Genomic DNA, 23,338 nt, shown 5'->3' on the forward strand with positions numbered 1-23,338 from the left:
GAGTGCACGGGGAGAAAGGTTTAATTTCTGAGACCTGACATGAAGAAAGCATAGGATACTAGGATGATGAAGGCCTTAAATTATCCAAATATCAATGAAAAACATTAAGGGTCTACTCATGCCCCGAACACAAAGCACTTTGTCTTATGTGCTTGTATTTGTCTAGTTGAAAAGATGTCACTTACTCCCTCACCTTATTTCCTACAAAAAGTCTTGAGAAATGGAGCTGGCAGTGATCACTAAGGCAGAATCAGGATCCCTAAGAAAAATCACGGTAAATCTACCAACAAGGAGTTAAGCTATAGCATCAGTTTCCAGCGGTTTTTTTGTTGCTGTCCTATTTCGTTAGCTCTAGTACTCTCCCTAGACATTTAACCTTTTCATCTAAAACCAAGAACTGGCTCCCTTCCTGAACCCGTGAGGAGGCAGCACCACAGTGGGCGTCTGCCGTCCAAACACAGCCACACAACCCTGCCAGGCCTGGCACTGAGAAAAACAGAGTTCAGGGCATCGGGAACTTCACCGGTGCTATTGCGCAGGCTCTGCGTTCCACGCAGGCTTATTAGGAAGAAAGCGGATAAAATTGTCCAGAGACACGTGAACCAGAGGGGACCAACCCGGACCACTGCTCTCCCTTGCATCGGATTCTGGAATTTACAATCACGAAAGTTCTATTGTTTCACGATTGGCTCCCAGGCCGCATGACATCATAGCGCTAGATTCGGCCTCCGGGCGGCGATTGGCTGGCCGCGCCATTGTGACGTCACGGTCAGCCCACGTTCTGATTGTAGATACCCGGCGCCTTCCTCTTCCCATCGCGGCTGCTCCTGCTGGCCGGTACCTCCCTCCAGCCTCCTCCCGGCTCGGCTGGTCCCCGGGCTCCGCCGCCACCGCCGCCTAGCCGCTTCTCCGAGCCGCCGCTGCGCTCGGCCTAAGAGGTAAGCGGGCGGCTCCGGAAAACTTCGGCTGGCCGCCGCTCGGCCATGACACCCGCGCCGGCGCGCGGCCGGCACCGAGGGATGCCACCCGGCTCTTGGGTTCTGAACCCGGTGCGCACGAGCGACTGCCGGCCCGGCCCGCGCTGCGCCCGCGTGGCGAAGGAGCCCGCCGGACCCGGGTCTCAGGGCGCGACGGCAGGCGCCCCGGCCGTTTCTGCGAGATGCTGTCTCACCTGTTTAGCGGTGGAAGCCGCCGGCAGGCAGTGTGCCCACTGACTGGCGCGGCGGGAACGCACCCGGCTCCCCTACGCGAGGCAGGACGGGTGGGCTCTGCGCTCGGGTTCACCCGCCCGGGTTAGATGAACGCGCGGCCGGAGATCCAGGGAAGAGCCCCGAGACCGATCGCGCTTCCTCGGAGAACAAAACCCCCGTGAGCCGGGAGAACCGCCGGGCGGTCGCGGCGTGGGTCGGTCCCCTCGGGCCTTTCGTTTTCTCTCTTGCCCTCCCGTCTCTGCCCCCGATCGGGAGGCGAGCCCGCTAGCCTCGGAACACTTTGGGTTTTATTAAAACCAGATAACTGTAGCCAGCGGTCCTCGGAGAGGATGAGGCCGGTGGGGAAGCGCGGGGGCGGGGACTCGGGAACAACCTGGGCTACTCTTGAGAGAATCGGGGCGCGAGGGCGGTGGGGTCGCGGGCTGGAGCGGCTCGCGGCCGGGTCGTGTCTGCTGCGAGTAGCAAGGAAAAGTCCTCTTTTACAGTTTAAACGCAGATAAGACTCGCCCCCCACCCTACCCCAGCGTTCGCAAGCCCGCCTTGGGGTGGAGGGAGTCGTGCCTGGAGCAAGACTTGTTCTTCAGAATTGTGTCTTGCCACCAAGCGTTCCATGCCTTTGCACTTTTAGGGTGATGGTTTCCCCTGCTCACGACTGTAGTTGAGCTCAGCTCTTGGCTTCTTGATTGCAAATTTGGATAATGCACTTGGCCCACTTTGGGGTGGGGGTGGGGAGTCCCGAATGGAAGAATCCAGTGCGTGACCTACGCACTGGGCTGCGGAACCTGGTGTTTCGACGGGAGAGTGGTGGGGAGCCTTAATTCTTTAATAGCGGGACCGGTGGCAGGAAGTGCTTTCTTTACTGGGTGGCACGGAAGAGCTCGCGTTGCTTGTTACGTTTTGTAACTTGTTTCCCTAACCACTCAGTAGATAACCTGTTGGTTGCACTTGTTTTGCTGTTGCTCAGACAACAGCACTTGGGGCCGAATCTAGAGATACGGACACAACCGGTTTGGCATTCGGTGGCTGTGGATGAACAGTTTAACTTTCCATCCGCGGTGAGGGGACAAGCGCATCACTGTTTCAGTCCGCTTGGATGCTGCCCGGGATTCTCCAGGGAAAGTTCAGTACTTGAAAGAGAAATGTCATTCGTGTCCCTCTTGCATTCTTACCCTAGATTGTAACTTCTCATCGACAGGAAGTTTTTCTGGACAGATTCTCTTTTTCGCATTTTCTTTTTTGTTTCTAACTGAAGACAAAAGGAGGAATGTTATTGATGGTAACTGATGACTAGTTTTACAGAATATAGAACAGAACTTAGCTGAAAGTGAAAGTGTATTACAATTTGATAGTCCGATTTTTTTTTTCAAGAAGAGAACCTCATTACTTCAGACTCTGTCCTCAGCTTCTTGACTCAATTTCGAAATCATTTCTGTTCAGGGTTTCATGTTGCAGAATTGTTAGGGATTCCATGAGATGATACAGTTGAAAGTGCCCAGCATGGGGGCTTGCCAAATAGTGCTTTGATAAATGTTTCTTCTTCACTTATTTTTCTTCTTGGGGGAGGGAAGTGAGGTTTAGGGGATGTGGCCAGGAATAAAGCTGGAGAATCTCAAATAACTGGGAAAATATTTAAAATTAGATTTTCACAGACACTAATTCCAGTATTCTAGCAAAGCTGCTTTTGAAAATGAGGTGAGTTATCTCTTTCCCTGGGATCAACTGAGCTTTTTCTTTGGGGGGAGGGGTGTCAGAATTCTTAATTTGGGGGTGTTTGCAAGGATCTCTTTGCCACTACCTCCTCATTTTCTCTCAGCATAACTGTTGATTGTCCTCCTGTTTGTAGAAGTGAGTATCAGTCCTTGGGTGTCTTATTTCCAACTTGAATTACAGAAATCACGGCAAAGCTGTTTTCCATCTTTTAGGGTGACTTTGATGCCTAAGTAGATAGTAGAGAGTATGAATGATGGTTTTACTTTTTACTCAGCCCCTTACTCAGCCACATTCTGTCCCTCTCCTCTAAGAAAATTTCTAATTATTTTTAAGCCCTCCTTTATGCCTACCAACTCGTTTGTTACTGATGGGAACAGTTACTGTTTCCATTAGTTACCCAGTGGGTTTTTCTTTGCATACATTCAGTTTGAGGTATTACTGATGTGGGCACCTTCCTATTAATAGTTGCTTTCCATAGATGATTCTTACAGCCTCCCTGTGGGAAGTGATATCCCCTACCTCTTTTATAAAGAATTGAGAACTGAGGCCTAGAGATGCCAGGTGACTTGTCCAAATCATGTAGATCTGCCTCCTGCAACTTACCTGCCCCGTCCTCTGGCCTTGTGCTGCTCGGATTTGTTCAGTGGGCTCTGCCCTTTATGTAACTCTGTTACTCTGTAACTTAAAAATCTAACCTCATGATTAAAGGTCCATCTTCAAGCCATCCACTATGAACAGTCTGCCATCTTTCACATCTGTAAAGTCTGTTCCTTCCTTTTAGCCCACATTTGATTCACTCTTTCTATTAGTTTATTGGCTTGTCAGTTACTGAGTGTGCACTGTGTGTGTGTCTTAGGGTTGTATACAAAGCTGAACAACACAGTTTCTGAAGTAGCTTATACTTTAATCCTTTTACACCTGAACTTAATCTGCACCTTATACTAGAAGGGGATCAGAAGCAGATTTCTGAGGGGGGGGTGCTTGTCTCACTGTATCTGGGAAAGCTTTATGGCAGAGCTTGCCAGGTCATCAGCGCCTCGCACTGCCCAGTTGGTTAGGATGCTTTTTGTGCAAGAGACAGAGAACCCAGTGCCAGATGGACTTAAATGACCACCTGACCTGAAAAGTCCCAAAGGCAGAACTTATGTTCTGTTTCTCTGAAGTCTTCTCAGATGTTTGTTAGGTCCATAGGCTGATCTTGCAAGATGACTGCCAGTTACAGTCTAGACCGCCTATTGCCATATTCACATATGGAAACTGCCACCACCTTCCAGAGAGTGTCCTTGGCCTTGATTTAGGCCTTGGTTACTTGAAGTAATAACTAGAAGAGTGGAAATCTGATATCCTGGGACCTATCCCAAACTGAGGAAGTGCATTTAAGTTTCACCTCACCTACCTGGCTGCTAAACTACACCTTCAGGGAAAGTCTCTGTGGATATAGGGGTGTGCCAGTATCGGCTATAAGGGCCACCAAGGATGTCAGGCCCCATCAAAGAGAGGATTGAATTAAATGAAATGAAACAGAACAGAATCCACATTTGAATTTCACCTTACCCATCATAGAGGAATCTTACAGGTGCACAGAGGACGGGCATTCTAGGAGAGAAAGTTTAAAGAGCAGACAAGTGCATCATTGGACATTAAAGCAAGTAGCCCAGATGCATGAAGCTGACAGGCAGAAGTGGGAAGAAAGGTTAGTATGACAAGTTGTTGATCATAACGGTTAACTTTTATTAAACTATTACTACGTGTCAGACTCTGCACTGAGCCCTTACATGGATTTTTCTCAAGTACTATTAGTTGGTACTCTAAGCATTCCCACTTTACAAGTGAGGAGATGGAGGCTCAGAAGTTTAGATGCTTGCCCAAGGTCACAAAGCATTCTAGCCTGGGTGGTCTTGACTTCCTAGGCTAGTGTCTTTCCTGAGATGTTGTCACAAGACCACTGAGACTTTTGGACTGGAAGGAGTGTATCATGAATGTTGTGCTCCAAGGACATGAGTGTTGTCAGAGTGCATGGGATGGATTGGTGAGGATGGACATGGGGCATATGTGGGTAGACTGGGAGGCTGTTGGAGCAGGCCAGGCAGCAGTGAGGCCTCACCTGGAGCCACGGCCATGAGCACACACTGGAGCAAGCTAATCGTTTGAGAATGTCTCTAGGAGAAGATCTATGCAACTTGAATACCAGCCGGATTGAGGGCCAGCAAGAGGAAGGGTGCTCTCAGGTGTGGGGGTTAGAAGAACTGCAGTGTCATAGAGGGAGGGAGAGGAGGCTTTGTACTCCAGTGGAAACATCTCAAGGGCCCATGATCCATCCAGACAGGGCCTTTCTCCCCCTCTGGTCCCCATTCCTCTTTGCAGCCAGTGTTTGTCTGCCACATTTGAAAGACGTGTTTCCACCACATCTCATCCATTTTCAGGCAGTTTTTCACCTTTTAACATACCTGGGTAGTGATGCAGCTTGTAATCAGTGGCATGGTAAAATCACACAAGCCCTCTTTCTCATTTTAATATTACTGAAATCAGGGTGCTTGTGGATGAGAAAAGGAAAGTCTCAGTACTGGTGAGCTCGTGGAGTCAGCTGCTGGCAGAGTAAGAACCAAGGCCTCTAGGTCCTCTCATCCACTGAATTACCTAAACTCACATAAAATGAACATTGCCTCGTAATACAGGATTATAGTAAAGCATACACATATTCCTTTGTTTATTGAAGCAGAAGTAATCTGAGAGGTTTGGAAGGTACAGTGGTTTGGGTAGGGTGCCCTGTCCTTGTATGGAACCCGGCTGCCCTGGTTTGTTATCCTAAACCTGCCTTCAACCTTAAATCAACTCTGGGCCTTGGTCCTTTATTTCAAACAGTTATACCAAGGTGAATTTCAGGATCCTTTCAGAATGAAAATTTTTTATTTTCGCTTTTGCAGAGAGCAAATCCTTTGCTTCTGTTTGATCAGGGATAGAGAATCAAAGTTGAAATCCTTTAGGTCTTTGAAAGGTAGATGTCAGAAATCAGGGATGGCAATTATAGTTTTCTCTTTAAGAAGTTAAACGTAACCGCTGGAGTTACTCCGGCCTAGCAGAGTTAGTTGTTCAGAAAGGTAGACCCTCCTCATGCTGGGGTTTGTGTCATAGAAGCGCCTTCCCACCCCACCCTGATTTCAACCCATAAATGTTACCATTACCAAGCCGCTTGGTTCCTTCTGGCATGTTTCCTCCATGAGGATACTTTTATTTGACTCGAATACATTTGCTTTTAAAATTGTGTGGCCCCTGGATTGAAAACAGTCATACTTGCTGAGGTTTTAGGAAGATTGAACCCTGTCCTCCCTGCCCGCTCCCCTTCTTGTCCCATTTGAGCACAGTGATGTGTGATAACTTCAGTGTTCCTTGTATCTTGTTAGACTTCAGTACCTTTTGTTTGATGTCTTCTTGCTGACTGGGGTTTAGAGAATAGTTTTTCACTTAAGATTTCTAGTGCTGGGACTCTCATGCTTTCTCTGATTAGAAAACTGTTTTCTTGAAACAACTGCAGCTTCAAATGACAATCCTGATACTAAGTTCACACTCTCTTGTGAGCACATGCTGGTTACAGGTTCCATCTCTATGTTACAGTTCTTCCCCCGTTGTCAACACTTGCACCCTGTCAGAGCTAACCTCTGATACGTGCATACTAAACAGACCTAATTAGAGCCACACTGCAGAGTTGGCCACTCTGGTCTTTATCTGAGTTATCCAGAACCCTGGAGTACCTGTTCCTTTTGTCTTGGCACGGCACATGCTCCTATAAAGTAATTGTTGTCAATTTCTCCTTCCCCAAAGAATAGTTCTCATGACACCAAATTCAATAATTATTCATTTGCTTCACTGGGAAGTTTCGCCATGTGCTGATGGCCCTTGGGGGTAGCGTTTAGGGTACCTCTGCTTCAGGCTTTGGCAGAAAAAGTACATTACCTTAATATTTATAGGCGCTGTTGACACTTGTATCTACCCTGTTTTTGAGCTGATATGTACCTCTGTGAAAATTTGAGTTTTCCTCTTACAAAACTTTGAAATGTTTACTATGGATCTAAAGTGCATTTATTAAAAGTATCTACTGCTGCTGCTGCTAAGTTGCTTCAGTCTTGTCCAACTCTGTGGACAAGATAGCAGCCCATAGATAGCAGCCCATGAGGCTCCCCCGTCCCTGGGATTCTGCAGGCAAGAACACTGGAGTGGGTTGCCATTTCCTTCTTCAATGCATAAAGTGAAAAGTGAAAGTGAAGTCGCCCAGTCATGTCTGACTCTTAGCGACCCCACGGACTGCAGCCTACCAGGCTCCTCCATCCATGGGATCTTCCAGGCAAGAGTACTGGAGTGGGTTGCCATTGCCTTCTCTGAAAAGCATCTACTACACACTTTTAAAAGTTAGCAAACCAGTAGGAAGGGGACTGAGAAGAGGCCTTTCAGGTTAGCAGCTGCAGGGAACCAGGGGTCCAGCTCTGCCCTGAGAGCCGGACAGGCATTGGTGGGCCAATCACTCCACCTCTTTGAGACTTCCGTGCCTACTTTGGGGCGGAGGGGCTGTTGAGACTATTAGTATTATACCTAAAAGTTAAGTAGGGGACTGACTGAATTTGATGAGCATCATTAAAAAAAAAAAAATCTCTCTATTGACTAGGACGTTCACTGAAGCATTGTCTATAATAGAAGATTGAGGATTGAGTCAGCTGAGTGATGTTCTTGAGAAGAATGAATGATGCTACAGTTGGGCAGTATAATACTTTGGGGCTTATGAAGAGGATGAGGCTGATCTGTGGGGTGCTAAATATACTACATGTTAGGTACTTTTCTAAGGTGCTTCACCTCCAAGGCCCCCCAATGAGGTCAGTACCCCCAGTTTTGCAGATGAGGAAATTAAGGCCCAGAAAGGTTAGGTGACTTGTTCAAGGCTTCCCAGCTAGCAGGTGGCAGAGGCAGGGTTCAGATCCAGCCTGGTCAAAGGCATCCAGCATCAGTTTCCTTGTCTGGCCCCGGGCCCACCTGGGTTTGATCTATAAGGTGTGTAAAACCTGAAGGGTGTGGGCTGGGAGGGAAGAGCACCCTCATCCTCTAGGGAGCCTCCAGATTGTTTTGCTTTCCCTTGGGTAGAGATGTACATCGTGTGTGTTTTGAGAACATCTAGGTCCTTCTGACACAGGCCTGATTAAAGGCTGCTTGTTCAGGTTATTGAGACTAACACCTTCCCCACCCCTTTAGTTCTCTTGGGATTCTTTCTCTTTTAGGACTTCTTAGTTTTCTTTCTGGGTGTGGCTCTAAGTACCATAATTCCTAAAATATGAGGATCACAAAATTCAGAGTGGTTTATATATTAGCATGGAATTTAACCAGGTGGTGAAATAACCGTTGGCTGTAGGGGAGATGATAGATAATTACTGGGTTGTGTTTGCTTTTGAATATACCACATTGTAGTAGGCTTTTTAAAGTACATTTTAACTCTGCCTGTTCCTCTTATCACCCTCCTCGCACCCTGCACCCGAACAATTATAAAATGTGGGAGTTTAGATTGAAATTTTTTTTATAAAAAAGAAATGTGTTTTCCTGTCATATCTTTATTTATGTTACACTGTTTGAATTAAAATCTAAGACCTTTTCTCTCGAGAGGGTGCATAACTTATCTTTGTTAATTATGTCCCTCCATTCTCTCTTCATTTCAGCTGAGGCTATAACACTGCCTTTGTATATTTTGTATGAATTATCTTGGAGAACATGGTAATTTATTTTGAATATTCAAGTAATCACATCAGATAAGAGGCTGCAGTCAGATTTAGAATTACAAGCAGCTGCTCACAGCAGCTGATGTTGCTTAAAAGCCTCTTAAATGTTTGTCTCCTGGCCACGTGCAATTGCAGTCTGATTTGTATATTAGAAATGGGGTTGAAGTAGAGCTCAGTCTCCTGAAGTCGGGTCTTTAAGGGACCAGTTAGAGACTTGCAGAGGATCACCTGTCCTCATCAGTGCAGCTGTTGATTGTCTGCAAGTCTGCTTCATCCAAGAAGGTGGTTGCCTTGTGAAACAGGTCAGAGCTTCTCCAAATAGCCCCTTAAATACAGTGTTTCGGGACTTCATGTCCTGGAGAATGCTTTATATACTGTGCTTGTTATGGCAGCTCCTTTCTGTTTGCTTTGCAAGACATGGTAGGTTTGGAAGAGGCTCAGTGACCCCAGAGGAAGGTGGCTCCAAATGCAGAGTGATGGTGGGTTCCCTATATCGGGCCCTGGTACAAAGCTCCATGCTTGAGTTTAACATCGTTTTGCAAATGGAACTGGCATGTTATAAAAGACTTCCAAAATTCAAAATGTAGGTGAATCGTTGCAAAGTACTGTTGGAAACCCAATCTCAGTGGGTGATTGCCTTGCCCACAGATTCACGTATCCACCTGCCCACCTGCTGTCCATCTCAGACATTTATTTCTAATCCACTTCTGTCTTCTGAGCTCCAGATTCATCAGAAGCTCCAACTTCTCATCAGCTGATTCACTTGGTCTCCCTCCAAACCTGTCTCCTGTCTGCCAGCGTGACCCGGAGATCCCCATCACCAGTTTGCCCAGGCCATCAGTGCCAGGGTCCTTCTCCCATCAACCACATCCTTCCTCCTTTCCTCCATCCGTCACTCGCCAAGTGTTGTCTATTCAGGCTCTGCTGTGTCTGCTGTCACCCTGCCTGCACAGCATGCCAGCCCTTGCAGGGTACCTGGTTTTCCCCGGCTCCTTCCTGCCTTTCTGTGTTCAGGTCCCAACCTGGCTGTCACTGAGATCTTCTGACATGTCAGTGGGATCCGTGCACTCCATACTGAAAGCTTCGCTTACTTTCACTTAGAGCCATCCTTGATCCCACTTCACTTCCTGCCTGCACCTCTCACTCTGAACACCCCACATCTCCCCACCCGTGCCCTGTCAGCTCCATCTCTGCTCTGCACCGTCTGTGTCCGGATGCTTCCCTGATTGCTCCCCACTGACAAAAACACACGAAAGCAAAGCCAGCTAAACAGAAAAGGCCCTGTTCCTTGTAAGTCAGACTCACACACCCTGGAATCTGATGCTATTTACTCAATTAGCTATTCCTACCCCTTCCGGCTCTTGTAACCTTGGTTATAGCCAGCTGACCTCTGTGTGTGTCAGCCTCCTCATCAGGGGAGGACAACTAGTGCTTTCCTCCCTTCTCTGCTCCAGGTCTGGCGTGTTCCCTGTGTATCCTTGGTACCTGTGTGCTGTCTGGCATGTGGTAGGTATCTGGCAGTTATTTGCATGAATGTTTCTCTCTCTGTGTACCTTTTGGGTATAATCAGCTCTGTAATCTGTGCGTATGGCTTTGTGAAGGTGAGTATGCCTCAGTAGCCTGAGAAGCTTGAGAGTTTGTAACACTGCACAGATGAGGAGCCCCCGCGGGGAAGCCAGCTCTGGGAGATAGCAGCCGTAGGGGGCTGGATTCCCTGCTTAGGGTTGCTGTACTCCCACCCAGGCTGAGGGAGTAGAGCAAATTGCGAAACGTCCCCCCGCCATCTGCCAGGAGCAGAGGATGCTGTTTCAGTGTGCTGTGTTAAAGGGCCTTGCTTATTTGCATGTTACCTTGTAGAGCTTTTAGGTGGAATAAGCCAGGGATTTATTGTGGCACTGTTTCCAAGGAAGGAAGAGAACCCACACTGGTGTCTAAGCACTCGGCTATTCCCTGGTCAAATAATGGTTGAAACTGACACTCTCTTTTTAAACTAATTTTGGTTGGCCTCAACACTGAGCCATGGAGAAGGAAATGGCAATCCACTCCAGTATTCTTGCCTGGAGAATCCCATGGACAGAAGAACCTGATGGGCTGCCATTTGCGGGGTCGCAAAGAGTCCGGCACGACTGAAGTGACTTAGCAGCAGCAGTACCAATGCTGAGCTGAGGTTAAGGCAGCCGGTGTAGGTTGGACGGAGCCTGTCTGCTTCAGTTGCCACGTGGTCATTGATTCATTCACTGACCATACGCACTTCCTCCCCATTGTGTTCTCTGCTGCCCTCTGCTCCAGTGCGAGGATCCTGCAGAGATGTATGACAGTACACCTACTGACAGATCGTAACCCAGTGGGAGAGGTGAGGTGTGAACTTCATGCAATAGATCGCTATTGGTGCTGTGGGTAGGGCTGTGTGTTGCCATTAGGTTTGAGTGCAAGTGACAGAGATCCCAAAATAATCACGGCCCCACTAATGGCATCTCAAAACAAGGTGTTACTTGTATTTTGCACAGAGGGCTGGGGAAAGGGTACGGGGTGACCAGCTGCAGGCTCCTAGCTCACTGTGTGTCGGGCTCAGAGGCAGCAGGATGGAGAAGGAGACAGAGTAGAAGGGGCCCAGGGTTCAGTTGTGTTTTCTCTTAAGGGATGTTCCCAGAAACCAACCCCCGACAGTGTCGCTTATGTCTCCCTTCCTGCTGCTAAGTCGCTTCAGTCGTGTCCGACTCTGTGTGACCCCATAGACGGCAGCCCACCAGGCTCCCCTGTCCCTGGGATTCTCCAGGCAAGAACACTGGAGTGGGTTGCCATTTCCTTCTCCAGTGCATGAAAGTGAAAGATGAAAGTGAAGTCGCTCAGTCGTGGCCGACTCTTCACGACCCCATGGACTGCAGCCTGCAGGCTCCTCCATCCATGGGATTTTCCAGGCAAGAGTACTGGAGTGGGGTGCCATTGCCTTCTCCGATGTCTCCCTTAGCCAGGACTTTAAACATACAGCCACACAAATCCGCAGACAGACTGAGAAATCTCGTCTTGATTCTGAGTGGCTGTGGGCAGCTCAGAGTCCTGCTGCTGTACCCGGAATCCTGGTGACCGCCCCCCGGCCTGTACTAGGGTGGATGAGAGTGACTGTGCTGCCCACGTGGAAGTTGGAGTCTGTGGAAGAGACCGACAGGGAACAGATACTGGTGCCATAGTGATGAGCACCGAGCACAGTGTGGGGTGCTGTGGGCAGACAGGAAGGGACCCCCTAAATCAGACCCAGGGGGCCGGGGAAGGGTGCCTGGAGACTGAGCAGACATCTGCCTGCTGGAGAGAGGAAGCAGGCATTCAGGCAGAGGCTGTAAGGCAGGAGGCAGGTAGCACATGAGGAACTGATTCTAAGGAGAAGCAAAGGAGGAAGCAGGGGCCTGAGGCCGCACTGAGGGATCTGAGCTTTGTCCTAAGAGCCTTTAACTGGTTTTGAGAGGAGTAATCTGGAAAGATGCTTTTTGGGAAGTGGGAAGCAACGCCAAGACCAGAGGCAGGGACCCTCCATCAGAAGGGAGTGCAGTAGTTCAGCTGACATGATGTTGACCTTGATTAGACAGTGGCTTTCGGGATCGAGGATTTCCTAGAACTGGGAGCAGATTTAGAAATAGTTTGGGCTGCTCTTCACCTGACAGCTGATGAAAGCAAGGCGGAGAGGTCAGATGGCGGGGCCGGGCCGCACAGTCAGCTGGCGGTGGCGCTGGGTCACCCCTCTGCCTGAACTCTCTGTGTCCCTGCCGAATGGCCAGCTGGGGCCACAGGGCTTTGTTGGGCGTCGGAGAGGGCAGGTGGTGTGTGAGCTGGAACGTGGCGTGCGTCTGCTGGGGCGAGCACGGTGCAGGCACTGGGAGCGGCGCTGGAGCGGGTGTGAAGCAGAAGTGGGTGAGCTGGGTGCTCCCAGTTCTGCAGGTTGAGATCAGTGGTAGGGGACTTCAGGGAGGTCGGGTAAGGTGAATCGCTCAGGAGTGTTTTGAAATCAAGGAAGGCTTCCCTGTAAGATTAAGTGGTTTAGGCTGAACTCTTTAAGCACTGGGAACCAATTAACATTTGGTATTGAAGGACTGACTTGAGCTTGACGGCACAGTCTGCATTTAATGTTGGCCATGCCCAGGGCCTCATATAAGGTGCTTGTGGTCAGCAGAATAAAGTCCCTCAAAGATGTGTCCCAGTTTCCCATCACTGTGACTATGTGGAGAATTAAGGCTACAGATGGAATTAAGGCTGCCAGCCAGCTGAAGTAGTGTCCTAGGTTATCCAAGTGGGCTCAGTGTAACCAACCCCCAAGGATCCTTAAGGGGCTTCCCTCGTGGCTCAGCTGGTAAAGAGTCCACGTGCAAGGCAGGAGACCTGGGTTCAATCCCTGGGTTGGGAAGATCCCGTGGAGAAGGGAAAGGTTACCCACTCTGGTATTCTGGCCTAGAGAATTCCATGGACTATACAGTCCATGGGGTCACAAAGAGTAGGACATGACTGAATGACTTTCACTTTCACTTTTCAAGGGTCCTTAAATGTGGAAGGAGGGGGGTGGGAAAGAATGAGAAGGCTGGGGTATGAGGAGACTGGGCCCAATGTTGCTGGCCTTCAGGACGGAGGAGGCAACTGTGAATGGAGCGATAGATCGCAGCCTGTAGAAGCTGGAAAAGGCCAGGAGAAGGATCCTCCCATAAAGCCTCCAAAAAGCAGCAATGCACATGCCTGGATTTTAGTCCAGTGAGACCCGTTTTGGACTTCTGACCTATAAGATACACTTGTGTTGTTAAAAGAACTTCTGGGGCTTCGTCGGTGGCTCAGACGGTAAAGAATCTGCCTGCAGTTCAGGAGACCCAGGTTCGATCCTTGGGTCATGAAGATCCCCTGGAGAAAGGAATGGCAACCTGCTGCAGTGTTCTTGCCTGGAGAATTCCATGGACGGAGGAGCCTGATGGGCTGCAGTCCATGGTGTCACACAACTGGACATGACTGAGCGACTAGTAACAACAACAAGCCACTAAGTTTGTGGTCCTTGGTTGCCTGACACAGCGGTCAGTGTGTGCTGAGTGAATGAGTTGTGCTTTAAGAGATCAGTGTGAAAGCTGTGTGTATTAGATGCATTGGATGCGGGGAGGTTCTGGAGGCCAAGGAGTTCATAGGAGGTGGTTCTGGCAAAGAGGTGATAGGACAGGACAGGGTGGGGGTAGGGTGACTGGAGTCATAGGGCTGGCCTGGGATCCGTGCAGGGGGGAGCGTGCTGTCAGGACTGGGTTCCTGGAAGGTGATTGGGCAAGAACAGAATCACCTGGACGGAGTCAGGAGGCAGGGAGGCTTGGCTTGTTGGGACTGAGGTGCAGACACACCATGTGTTTGTAGGTGGCACGAACATGTGGAAACAGCGCTTGAGTGTGGGGTTGGGGATACAGGACTGGGTGTCATTGGTCATGACTTATCTGTTTCCTTTCTTTAAATTTTTTTATGGTGAAGAAACTCAGCAGCTCTTTTGAAGGATTTAATAGCTCAGATTCCTTAACGTTAAGAAGTTTTTCCTAGTGTTTTTTGTCTACATTTTGTTTTCTGCCGCTTGAATTCTATGAACCTTTAAAAAAATTTTAGTAAATAAAAATGTTAATACTAAATTATTGTTTTAAAAAACTAGAAATAACATAATCATATGACCCTTGCATAGTTCACCTTGTGTCGCACGTCATCTTCCCAGAAGCCTCTGTGGCTCCCGTTGGTCTGTCACCCACCCAGTCACTAGTGGTCACATGGTTACTATCCCCGCCTCCAACACACACACCCTGGGTTCTGACCCTATCAGATCTCACCTGCTGAGCTGAGGAGCATGGAGCCTAAACAAAACTTGGCTTGTCCTAGCAAAAGGAAAATGGATGGTACTTGTTAGAACATTTCCACATCTTTTCCTTTTTGTATCAGTTTGCCACTGAACTGTATATACACTTGTTTTAGATTTGGTTACGTCCTGAAAGTTCTTGATTTCTGAATTCCTTTGTTCTTTATAATGAACTTGGTTGTAGTGATTGAAGTTACAGGTGTATTGACGTTAGAGGTGTCTTCCTGTAGCACCACACTCATTGCCTTCTTACCTGTCAATTGCTGCCGTCTTCCCTCTCTGATCACTGACCTTCTACTTGGTGGCAGTTGCACCATGTAATTTGCATTTACAAGTTTTCAGTGAAGATTGTACTAAATTCAACTTTGAAAAAAGTTTAAAGCCTATAAGATGAATTGACCAATAATGGTGGCGCTAGTGGTAAAGAATCCACCTGCCAGTGCAGGAGACACAAGAGACAGCGGGTTTGATCCCTGGGTCAGGAAGATGCCCTGGAGAAGGGCATGGCAACCTACTCCAGTATTCTTGCCTGGAGAATCCCATGGACAGAGGAGCCTGGCGGGCTACAGTTCACGGGGTCGCAGAGAGTCAGATATGACTGAAGTGAGTTACCATGCACAGTGTCCGTAAACCACATGTGAAGAAAATGAGTTTAATTTCAGGGAGTTCCACTTCATTCTCCAGAAAAGGAAATAAGATTATTTCCTCCTTATTCTTAGAATGAAGATCCCATTCTTTCTAAGTTAAAAGTAAACTTTCTCTTTCTTCCCTTTGCCCATTGATTTGGTTAAATAAGACTCGTGGGTGCTACCTCGTTCATTGTCTTTCACGTCACTTGGTTCCCTGGTAAGACAGAGCCCCCACAGTATCCGGGAAGTGTAAGCAAGAAAAGCAGAGGTAAGCCGCGTTGATCAGGAGGTGGGAGAGGACGTGCCCCTTCTTGACATTTCAGCTACCGTCCCCTCAAAACAGTCATACTGTTTCTTTTCTCTTGAAATCAAATTGTTTCCCTTAATGAGACGGTCAGCTTGGCATGCAGTCATTTTCTCTGATGTATTCCAATCTCAGAAAACAAACAGAAAGAACATTTTATAGAGGAACCTGCAAATAGCTCTTCTGTGGCCGTGACCTGCGGTGAATGCCCTGAGCTCTGGTCTGAAAGCCCTGGGTTTCTTCACAGACAGATGGGAGGGCGTGATGCACCTTAATAGCAACCGAGTGTTCAGTGGCACATGGATTTCGTTCTCTTGTTAGCACTGCTCTCTGTCAAAGGAAAAACGATGGCAGTTATGCTTGGAGCTCTGAAATGTCACTCTCAGATTCTTATTTTGAAGAGAAGGGCGCGTCCTGTAAATTTCTCCCTCTTAATCGTATTTATTCTGTCTGTCTCTGCTGACCTGCTTTTCTCCATTCAGTGGGGACCCTGCTTTCCTGTTGGTAATTACATTCCCCAGGTGATGGCAGGGGCGTACCTGCCACTTACACACCGTTTAGAGGAAGAAGAAAGTGAACCCTGGACAGGGAAGACAGGCTCCCTTGAGTAGGCTGGGAAACCTCCTGCATGAAGCTTCCTTGAGCCCATTAGCATCATGAATCAGAGAACTGAAGACCCGGTGACAACTGGACAACTGAGGTGATAGGCAAATGGAAAGTGTGGTTTTTTAAAAGATGTTTTGTTGTGGCAGAAAAATGCTGATTCTGAGCTCTCTCTTTCTCTCATATATATATGATACATATGTAAGTACTTAAGCACTTTAGCATCTGTATGCTGGCTGATGAGTTAATCCATTCTGTTTGTAGTACTACCTAATGTGACTTCACCACAGGATGCTTAGGTCTTCTTATTACTTAAAATTTTAGGTTTAGGTGACTGAGTTTCCATGAAGAGTATCTTCATTTGAAAGGAAAGTTAGTATTGTGCTAAAGAAACATTCAGAGTTTTTCACCCACATGCTAATATGAAAATCAGCCCAGCCTGCTATATACAGTCTGATTTACTGGGAAATTGGTAAGAACTTACTTCACAGAGTGCTTTAACTTATATATATTGTATGTTTTATTCATTATTGCTAGCTGGTGCTTTTTGAGGTATATTTGGGAATTTTGCATTTAAGTTGAGAAGCCAAATTTATAATGCCAGTTTAGAGATGAAACCTTACAGAGGAGGAGAAATGCTGTATGCAGTTTTTAATACAGCAGCTCTCAGACTTTTTGTTCTTAGGACTTGCACTTTTAAAAGTTGAGAAACTCGGAGAGCTTCTGTTTGTATGGGTTTTACCTGTTGACATCCATCCTATTAGACATTGATTTTGAAATCACTTTGGATCTCTGAAGGTCACCTTCATATGTGAACTTCATCGGGTATACTGGTTTTGGTCAATTTAAGGTCTGTAAGTACCATCCTTAGGTAGGGTAATATTTCAAAGTAAATTTATGTCCTCTGACAATGCTGGTTGCTTGCATAGATGCCATACTGGAGGACTGTCAGTTTTTAAAATAAAAATCCAGAGCAGAAAGGAGTAACTTAAGAAGGTCTCAGTGTGGTGTAAATACCTTTTTAGATGTTCACTTTATTTATTTTTTAAATCTCATTCTCTTTGCCATCTGTACATTATTGTATTTGGGCCTTCAGATTGGCTGTCTTTTGGAATAGTTGTAAAAACAGCTAATTTCTTTTGTGTTCATGTCTGTTTGATTGATACTTCTTAACTTTTTTTTTTTTTTTTTAATACTAATGATTTTGCTTACCCTCCGAGCTATCAGGGAAGCCAAGCGTCGCATCCTCACATCTCCACCTTGTTTTTTTAACCATTTAACCTTTACCACTTTCTTCTGTTACCAGAAGGTCCTTCTGGCCTTTTTGTATGTCTGATCATGTAGCGTTCTGCTTTGGGGAACTGTCCACACACATCGCCTGCCCTGTCCTTTACTCTGGGGACTTCTTTGAGGCTGTTTATACCCTCGGTTTCTGTGATGTCTTGAGTCTGGTGCCGCTGTAGAGGGAGCTGCTCGCTTCCACGTGCTCAGGTGTTTCTATGGGGTATGTTTCGCATTGTCCAGTATAGTAGTCACAAGTCACGGGTAGTAGTTACTACAGCACTTGGAAGCTAATGCAACAGAGGTTTTCCACTTACTTTTAATTTACCTTTAAATAGCCCTGTGTGGCTCCCGTCTCTCCAGAGGATACAACTCCCAGGGAATCTGAGCGCTTCCTTTTTACTGACTCATGCCTGCCTCCATCTTGACCTCAAGAGTTTCTTGCAAGTTCACCCATTCATTTTTATAGGAGTTTTGTGTATATCTTACCTGTCACTTTTAGAAGTGTTTTTTAGCATGTAGGTTTCAGCATCTGTAGACTGTTTTACCACCAGAAACAGAATTAAGAAAGCAAAGGCTGTTTGAAGTTGGCTGCTTTTTATGAAATCTTGAGACAGTTCTAGGTGGCGTTCAAGGGTAGAATAAAGTTAAGAGAAGGATTTTAGGTTGGGGAGGCTTGAACAGAGTTATCAGCTACTAAAAAATTGAAGATAAAGGGGGAAGCAGAGTTGAGCAGTCATTTCTTGAAGGAGGCAGGCAAGTAGGAGATGCTGCGCCTCCTTTTATGGATTGGAAGGGAAAGAGTAGCTTTTTTTTTTTTTTAAGTATTTGAATTTTTTTTGACACAAAAGTCATATAATATTAACTTTAAAAAAAAAAATGTTTTGGCCTCACAGCATGGAATGTGGGATCTTAGTTCCAGTTCCTGATCAGGGATCAAGCCTGCCTTGTGCCCCCTGCAGTGGAAGCGTACAGTCTTAACTATTGGACAGCCAGGAAAGCCCCTGAAATTAACCATTTTAAAGTGGACAATTCAGTGGCATGCAGGTCACCCACACTGTGGTACCCCAGCCACCTCTGTCTAATTCCAAATCATTTTCACCCCCCAGAGGAGACCCTGTGCCCATCAGCCATTCTCAGCCCTGCCCTTCCCCACCCCCAGCCTTTGGGCAACACTGATCTTTCTATCTTTAGACCCTGATACTGGGAAAGATTGAAGGCAGGAGGAGAAGGAGGTGACAGAGGATGAGTTGGTTGGATGGCACCACTGACTCGGTGGACATGAGTTTGAGCTGCTGTAAGGACAGGGAAGCCTGGCATGCTACAGTCCATGGGGTTGCAAAGAGTTGGACACAGTTGTGCAACTGAACAACAAAGTCTGCATATTTCATATAAAGCGGATCATACAATATGTAGCCTTTGACGTCTGTTTTCCTTCACTTGGCATAATTGGAGTTTCATCCACCTGTAGCAGGTAACAAGCACCTTGACATTTGAAGGAGAGAGAGTTTCAGGGAATGCATACCGACAAGCCTGAATCTCAGCAGAACATGTCAGTTCAGCTAGTTAGAGTGTCCAGATTAAGGCTCCACAGGGGCAGATGTGGCGGCAAGAGTATCTGTGGGATGGTTGACTGAAGACACACCCCAGGAGCCAGCACTGGGATGGAGGGGGCAGGCATCGAAGTTCTGGATCTGGTGATAGTAATCACCACCAGTGAATTGGCTGCCAGTGGGGTAAAGGGGGAAGAGTGGGTAGGGAGGAACCTCCCTTGAGAGGGGCAGGAGTGTCCTGTTTCTAACCGGGATAAATTTGGGAACATAAGTCAGAGCCCATCTGTAGCAAGGGACCGTCTTTCACATACAGACCGGGGCACTGTCCCGCCTGCTGCGTGAACCAGTGGACAGACCGCACTTCTGAGCCAGTGAGGTGGAAGCCATGTCTTCCCTTCCGAGCTGGGTGACGAAGCAGTTCTGCTGGCTTGGGGGCTTTTCACACACCCAGAAGCAGGGGATTGGAAAGCAGACCCAGCCTTTTTTGCTGCTGCCCTTTGATGAAGGTCTTAAAGCTGAGTCAGCTGCCCTGGTTGGTGTTGGGAGCAGTGATGGAGACCTCAGTGTTGCCAGCGGGGCCACGCAGAACCAGGCTGTCTTTGCCCAATGACATGAAGGTCAGAGGACTTTCAAATCTTCCCATCTTGTCCCCAGTCTGCTCTTGAGCCCAGCGACCATGCACCACTCATCCATCCCACCTTATTATGGGCCCAGCGCCAAGCTGTCCTCCATGTGAACCTTGCCCTTAAGGGCTGATCGCATCTGGGCAGTGATTCGAGTGCAAACAGAGGAGCTTCACCAAGCCTGGGGCTTTGGGGGAGAGGAGTCAGGGGAGATTTCTCTGAGTGAGGACTTTTATGTAGAGGTGAGTGTAGGGGTCCGAGGGGCAGGAGGCAGAGGGTACTTACCCTGCACAGGGCTTGCCTGCAGAAAGGACAAGGTGGCGGGAGGTGGGTGTGGTCGGGCCGTGGGCAGGGCAGGGCGGGGAGGGCAGGCTTGGGCTGGAAGCCGGGGTGAGCCAGTGATGCAGGGGCCCTAAGCAAATGAGGGGTTGTGGGTTGTCTGCAGAGAACAAGGTGCACAGTCGTTGAGAGGCTTCAGGCAGTAGTTGGCCTGCCGGTTTTGGTGGCTCTGGTGCAGTGCGGAGATAGGGGGCAGGGCGCGGCAGGAACAGGGTGGATAGCTGAGACTGGCCATCTGGGAGAGCCGGTGGAAGAACACGGTCTGGGGTGGTCGTGCGGCTGGGAGAGGTGGATGTGTGTGAGGCGCAGGGGGAAGCATCAGCGCACGCAGAGATGGTGGTGGTGCCCAGGTGCACCGCCGCTCACCCCCTGTATCCTTCCACGCCTCCTTGCATGCTGTGCTTCAGCTTGAAACAGCCATCCACATTCGGCCTCCTAGGTCTTTGACTTGTTAACCCTTAATAACCTGGCCCCATGCCACCTGTATGAAGTCTGCCCCGATTCCACCGAGAATCAATTCGTTTAACATTTACAGAGCGTTCACATGTTTCAGTATGCTTTAAATCATTGCTGTCAGCTTTCAGGTGAAGGCAGAATCATAGCCCATGTGACCGCTTCACCCTTCTCAGGGCGTCGCAGCCCCCTTTTCCCTCTGCTCTTGGATCGTGTCTTTGCTTTGGCATGAAGTGAGGCGAAGCGTTAATCACTCAGTTGTGTCCGACTCTTTGCGACCCCATGGTCTGTCCATGGAATTTTCCAGGCAAGAATACTAGAGTGGGTTGCCATATCCCTTCTCCTGGGGATCTTCCCGGCTCAGGGATCAAACCCGGGTCTGCTCCATTGCAGGCAGATTCTTTACCATCTGAGCTACCAGGGAAGCCCTTTTCCCAAATCCCTTGGCCTGACCACTCCCACTGCTCTTTTAAGGATGGGTCCTAGCTCCACTCCTCTGCGGACGTCTCCCTGGGTGCCCCAGCCCCAGATCTCTCCCTCCTCCCCTCTGTGCTCACCCCTTTGGTGCTGCTTCTCTTTTACCAGGCTCCTTGTGGTCTTAATTTTCTACATGTATGTGATTCCAGATAGACTGGACAGTTGTGGATTCCTCCCAGTCCCCTCCATCAAGAAGAGTGTATGTAAATGGCTGGGATGCTTGTCCAATCCACAGGGGGCTCCTATCCTCAGTTCCTGTGATAAATAAGATGTGGGCACTGGAATAGATAAGGTTTGACATTTGGATGTAAGTATCATGTGCCTGGTTTGTGATGCAGTAATGGCTATCTTAATCTAGAATTTGTTCTGAAGAGTAATACCCGAATGATTCTTCGGTGCTGTAGTTTTTCTCCATACATGGTTTTGTTCTTGAACAGGACCCTAAACCCCTGAGAGGTTGGTCAGGAGTAAATAGAGAGCGACACACATAGCATCCTGAAGGACCAGCTGGGCACCAACCTTCCTGACAGAAATCAACCCCCTGCTGGGATCTTTACCTTGGAAACTGGGCCTGGGGGCAGAACAGAGTCAGGAGACCTGGTAACCTTTAGCATAGTGCCTTTCTATCTTTTTCAAGGGAGTGGGGTTATTAGTGTCCAAAAAATAGTCCTTGGCCTCAGGTTAATCTGTACTCCCAGCCTTTGAGGGAAAGTGCTTATTTATGTAATATCCCACGGGCTCTCTCTGCTGTTTGCATGTCTCTGAAAGTTCTTCTGTGTCAAGCTATTTCCACTGTTTCTTGATCCTCTTCGTAGATGGAAACATGCTGATCTGACAATAGAGCATTCCTCAGCTTTTTCTCTTGGTCTAAGACTAGATCATTATCCCAAACTCATTGCTGTAGGTGTCTTTATTTTTTATATCTTCTACCTGCATATCCTTGTTCTAATAGACTGGACAGTTGTGGAGTCAAGCATATTTTTAATTGCATCAGTTGGTGTAATATCTAGAGATAGATCCATAACTGATTATATGTGTCGTTTTTGTTGTTTGTTGTTCTCCAGTCACTAAGTCTGGCTTCCCTTGTAGCTCAGTCAGTGTAGAATCTGCCTGCAATGCAGGAGACCTGGGTTCAATTCCTGGGTCAGGAAGATCCCCTGGAGAAGGAAATGGAAACCCACTCCAGTATTCTTGTCTGGAAAATCCCAAGGACACAGGAGCCTGGCAGGTTACAGTCTGTGGGGTCACAAGAGTCAGACATGGCTGAGCGACTAGGCACACACAGTCACTACGTTTGTGTCCAGTTCTTTGCAACCACATGAACTGCAGCGCGCCAGGCTTCTCTGTCCTTCACTATCTCCCAGAGTTTGCTCAAATTCATGTCCATTGAGCTGGTGATGCCATCCAGCCATCTCATCCTCTGTCGTCCCCTTCTCGTCCTGCCCTCGATCTTTCCCACCATCAGGGTCTTTTCCAGTGAGTCAGCTCTTCACATCAGGTGCCCAAAGTATTGGAGCTTCAGCTTCAGCGTCAGCGTCAGTCCTTCCAATGAACACCCAGGACTGATCTCCTTTAGGATGGACTGGTTGGATCTCTTTGCAGTCCAAGGGACTCTCAAGAGTCTTCTCCAACACCACAGTTCAAAAGCATCAATTCTTCGTTGCTCAGCCTTTTTTATGGTCCAGCTCACATCTGTACATGACTACTGGAAAAATATTTTAAAGAAATTTGAGGATTCATTACTCATCTTGGCTCTAGAAACCGACAAGGGCTGCACATGGTAGACACATTTCTCATTCCATATTATGTTATCCCTCAGGGCACTCAAACCAGACGTTTCCATGTGAGATTTTTTTCAGTCATAGCCTCACTGAAATTACTTTATCACTTTTATTTGCTTTTCTATCATTTCTAAGCAGGTTTGCTACGTAAGATTTAATAGGACCGCACTGATGCTGCGTGCAGGACACCAAACTTCTTTCTCGTTCATTTGAATGGGGAGGAAAAACAAAATCAGGTGTGTCGTAACCATGGGCCCAGTGACATTCTGCTTTGCACGCCTCTGTCTTGGTGGTTAGGATGCCTTGGGCATAAATCATTCCTTACAAAACCTTAGTTTGTTGCTTAGAACCCAACAGTGTGTTATACATATTTGAAGGTGGCTTTTGGATGCCCTTTTGTATTTTCCTTGCCAAGGTAAATTTAGTCTGATTTTAGTTTGAGCAGTAGTTAAGAGCTTAGTTTGTATCCTCTGAAGCAAGTACAGGCTCTGTCATCATGTATAGTACCCTCCAGTGTGTGAGCCTCCGTTTCCTCCTCTGTAAAATGGGCAAAAGACCCTTTACAATGTTACAAAAATTTGAAATAGGTGGTGCATGTCAGGGTGCCTGGAGTGACACTTAAACACAGTGAGTATTCAGTGTCAGTTACTACTCTCATGAACATCATTGTATTTTTTATTTTTAATGATCTTACCACCCTGATGGCGGGGATTCTCTAAAGGAAGAATATTATGATTTTTGTAACGAAATCCTCTTAACTCATTAGTGAGGCA

General features: G+C 47.7%; 1 protein-coding gene across 2 annotated transcripts in view; it reads left to right on the forward strand.

Moving 5' to 3' along the window:
- The first annotated feature begins 819 nt into the window (after positions 1-819).
- The window catches only part of ELOVL5 (ELOVL fatty acid elongase 5), a 66,898-nt gene continuing 44,379 nt past the window's right edge, over positions 820-23,338 (forward strand). For both annotated transcript variants that reach the window (XM_052648837.1, XM_052648839.1), the window contains exon 1: positions 820-938. The gene's annotated coding sequence lies outside the window, so the exon portion shown is untranslated. The remainder of the gene's footprint in view (positions 939-23,338) is intronic.

The sequence above is a fragment of the Budorcas taxicolor genome, chromosome 11 (assembly GCF_023091745.1).
Source record: "Budorcas taxicolor isolate Tak-1 chromosome 11, Takin1.1, whole genome shotgun sequence".
Lineage (NCBI taxonomy): Eukaryota > Metazoa > Chordata > Mammalia > Artiodactyla > Bovidae > Budorcas > Budorcas taxicolor.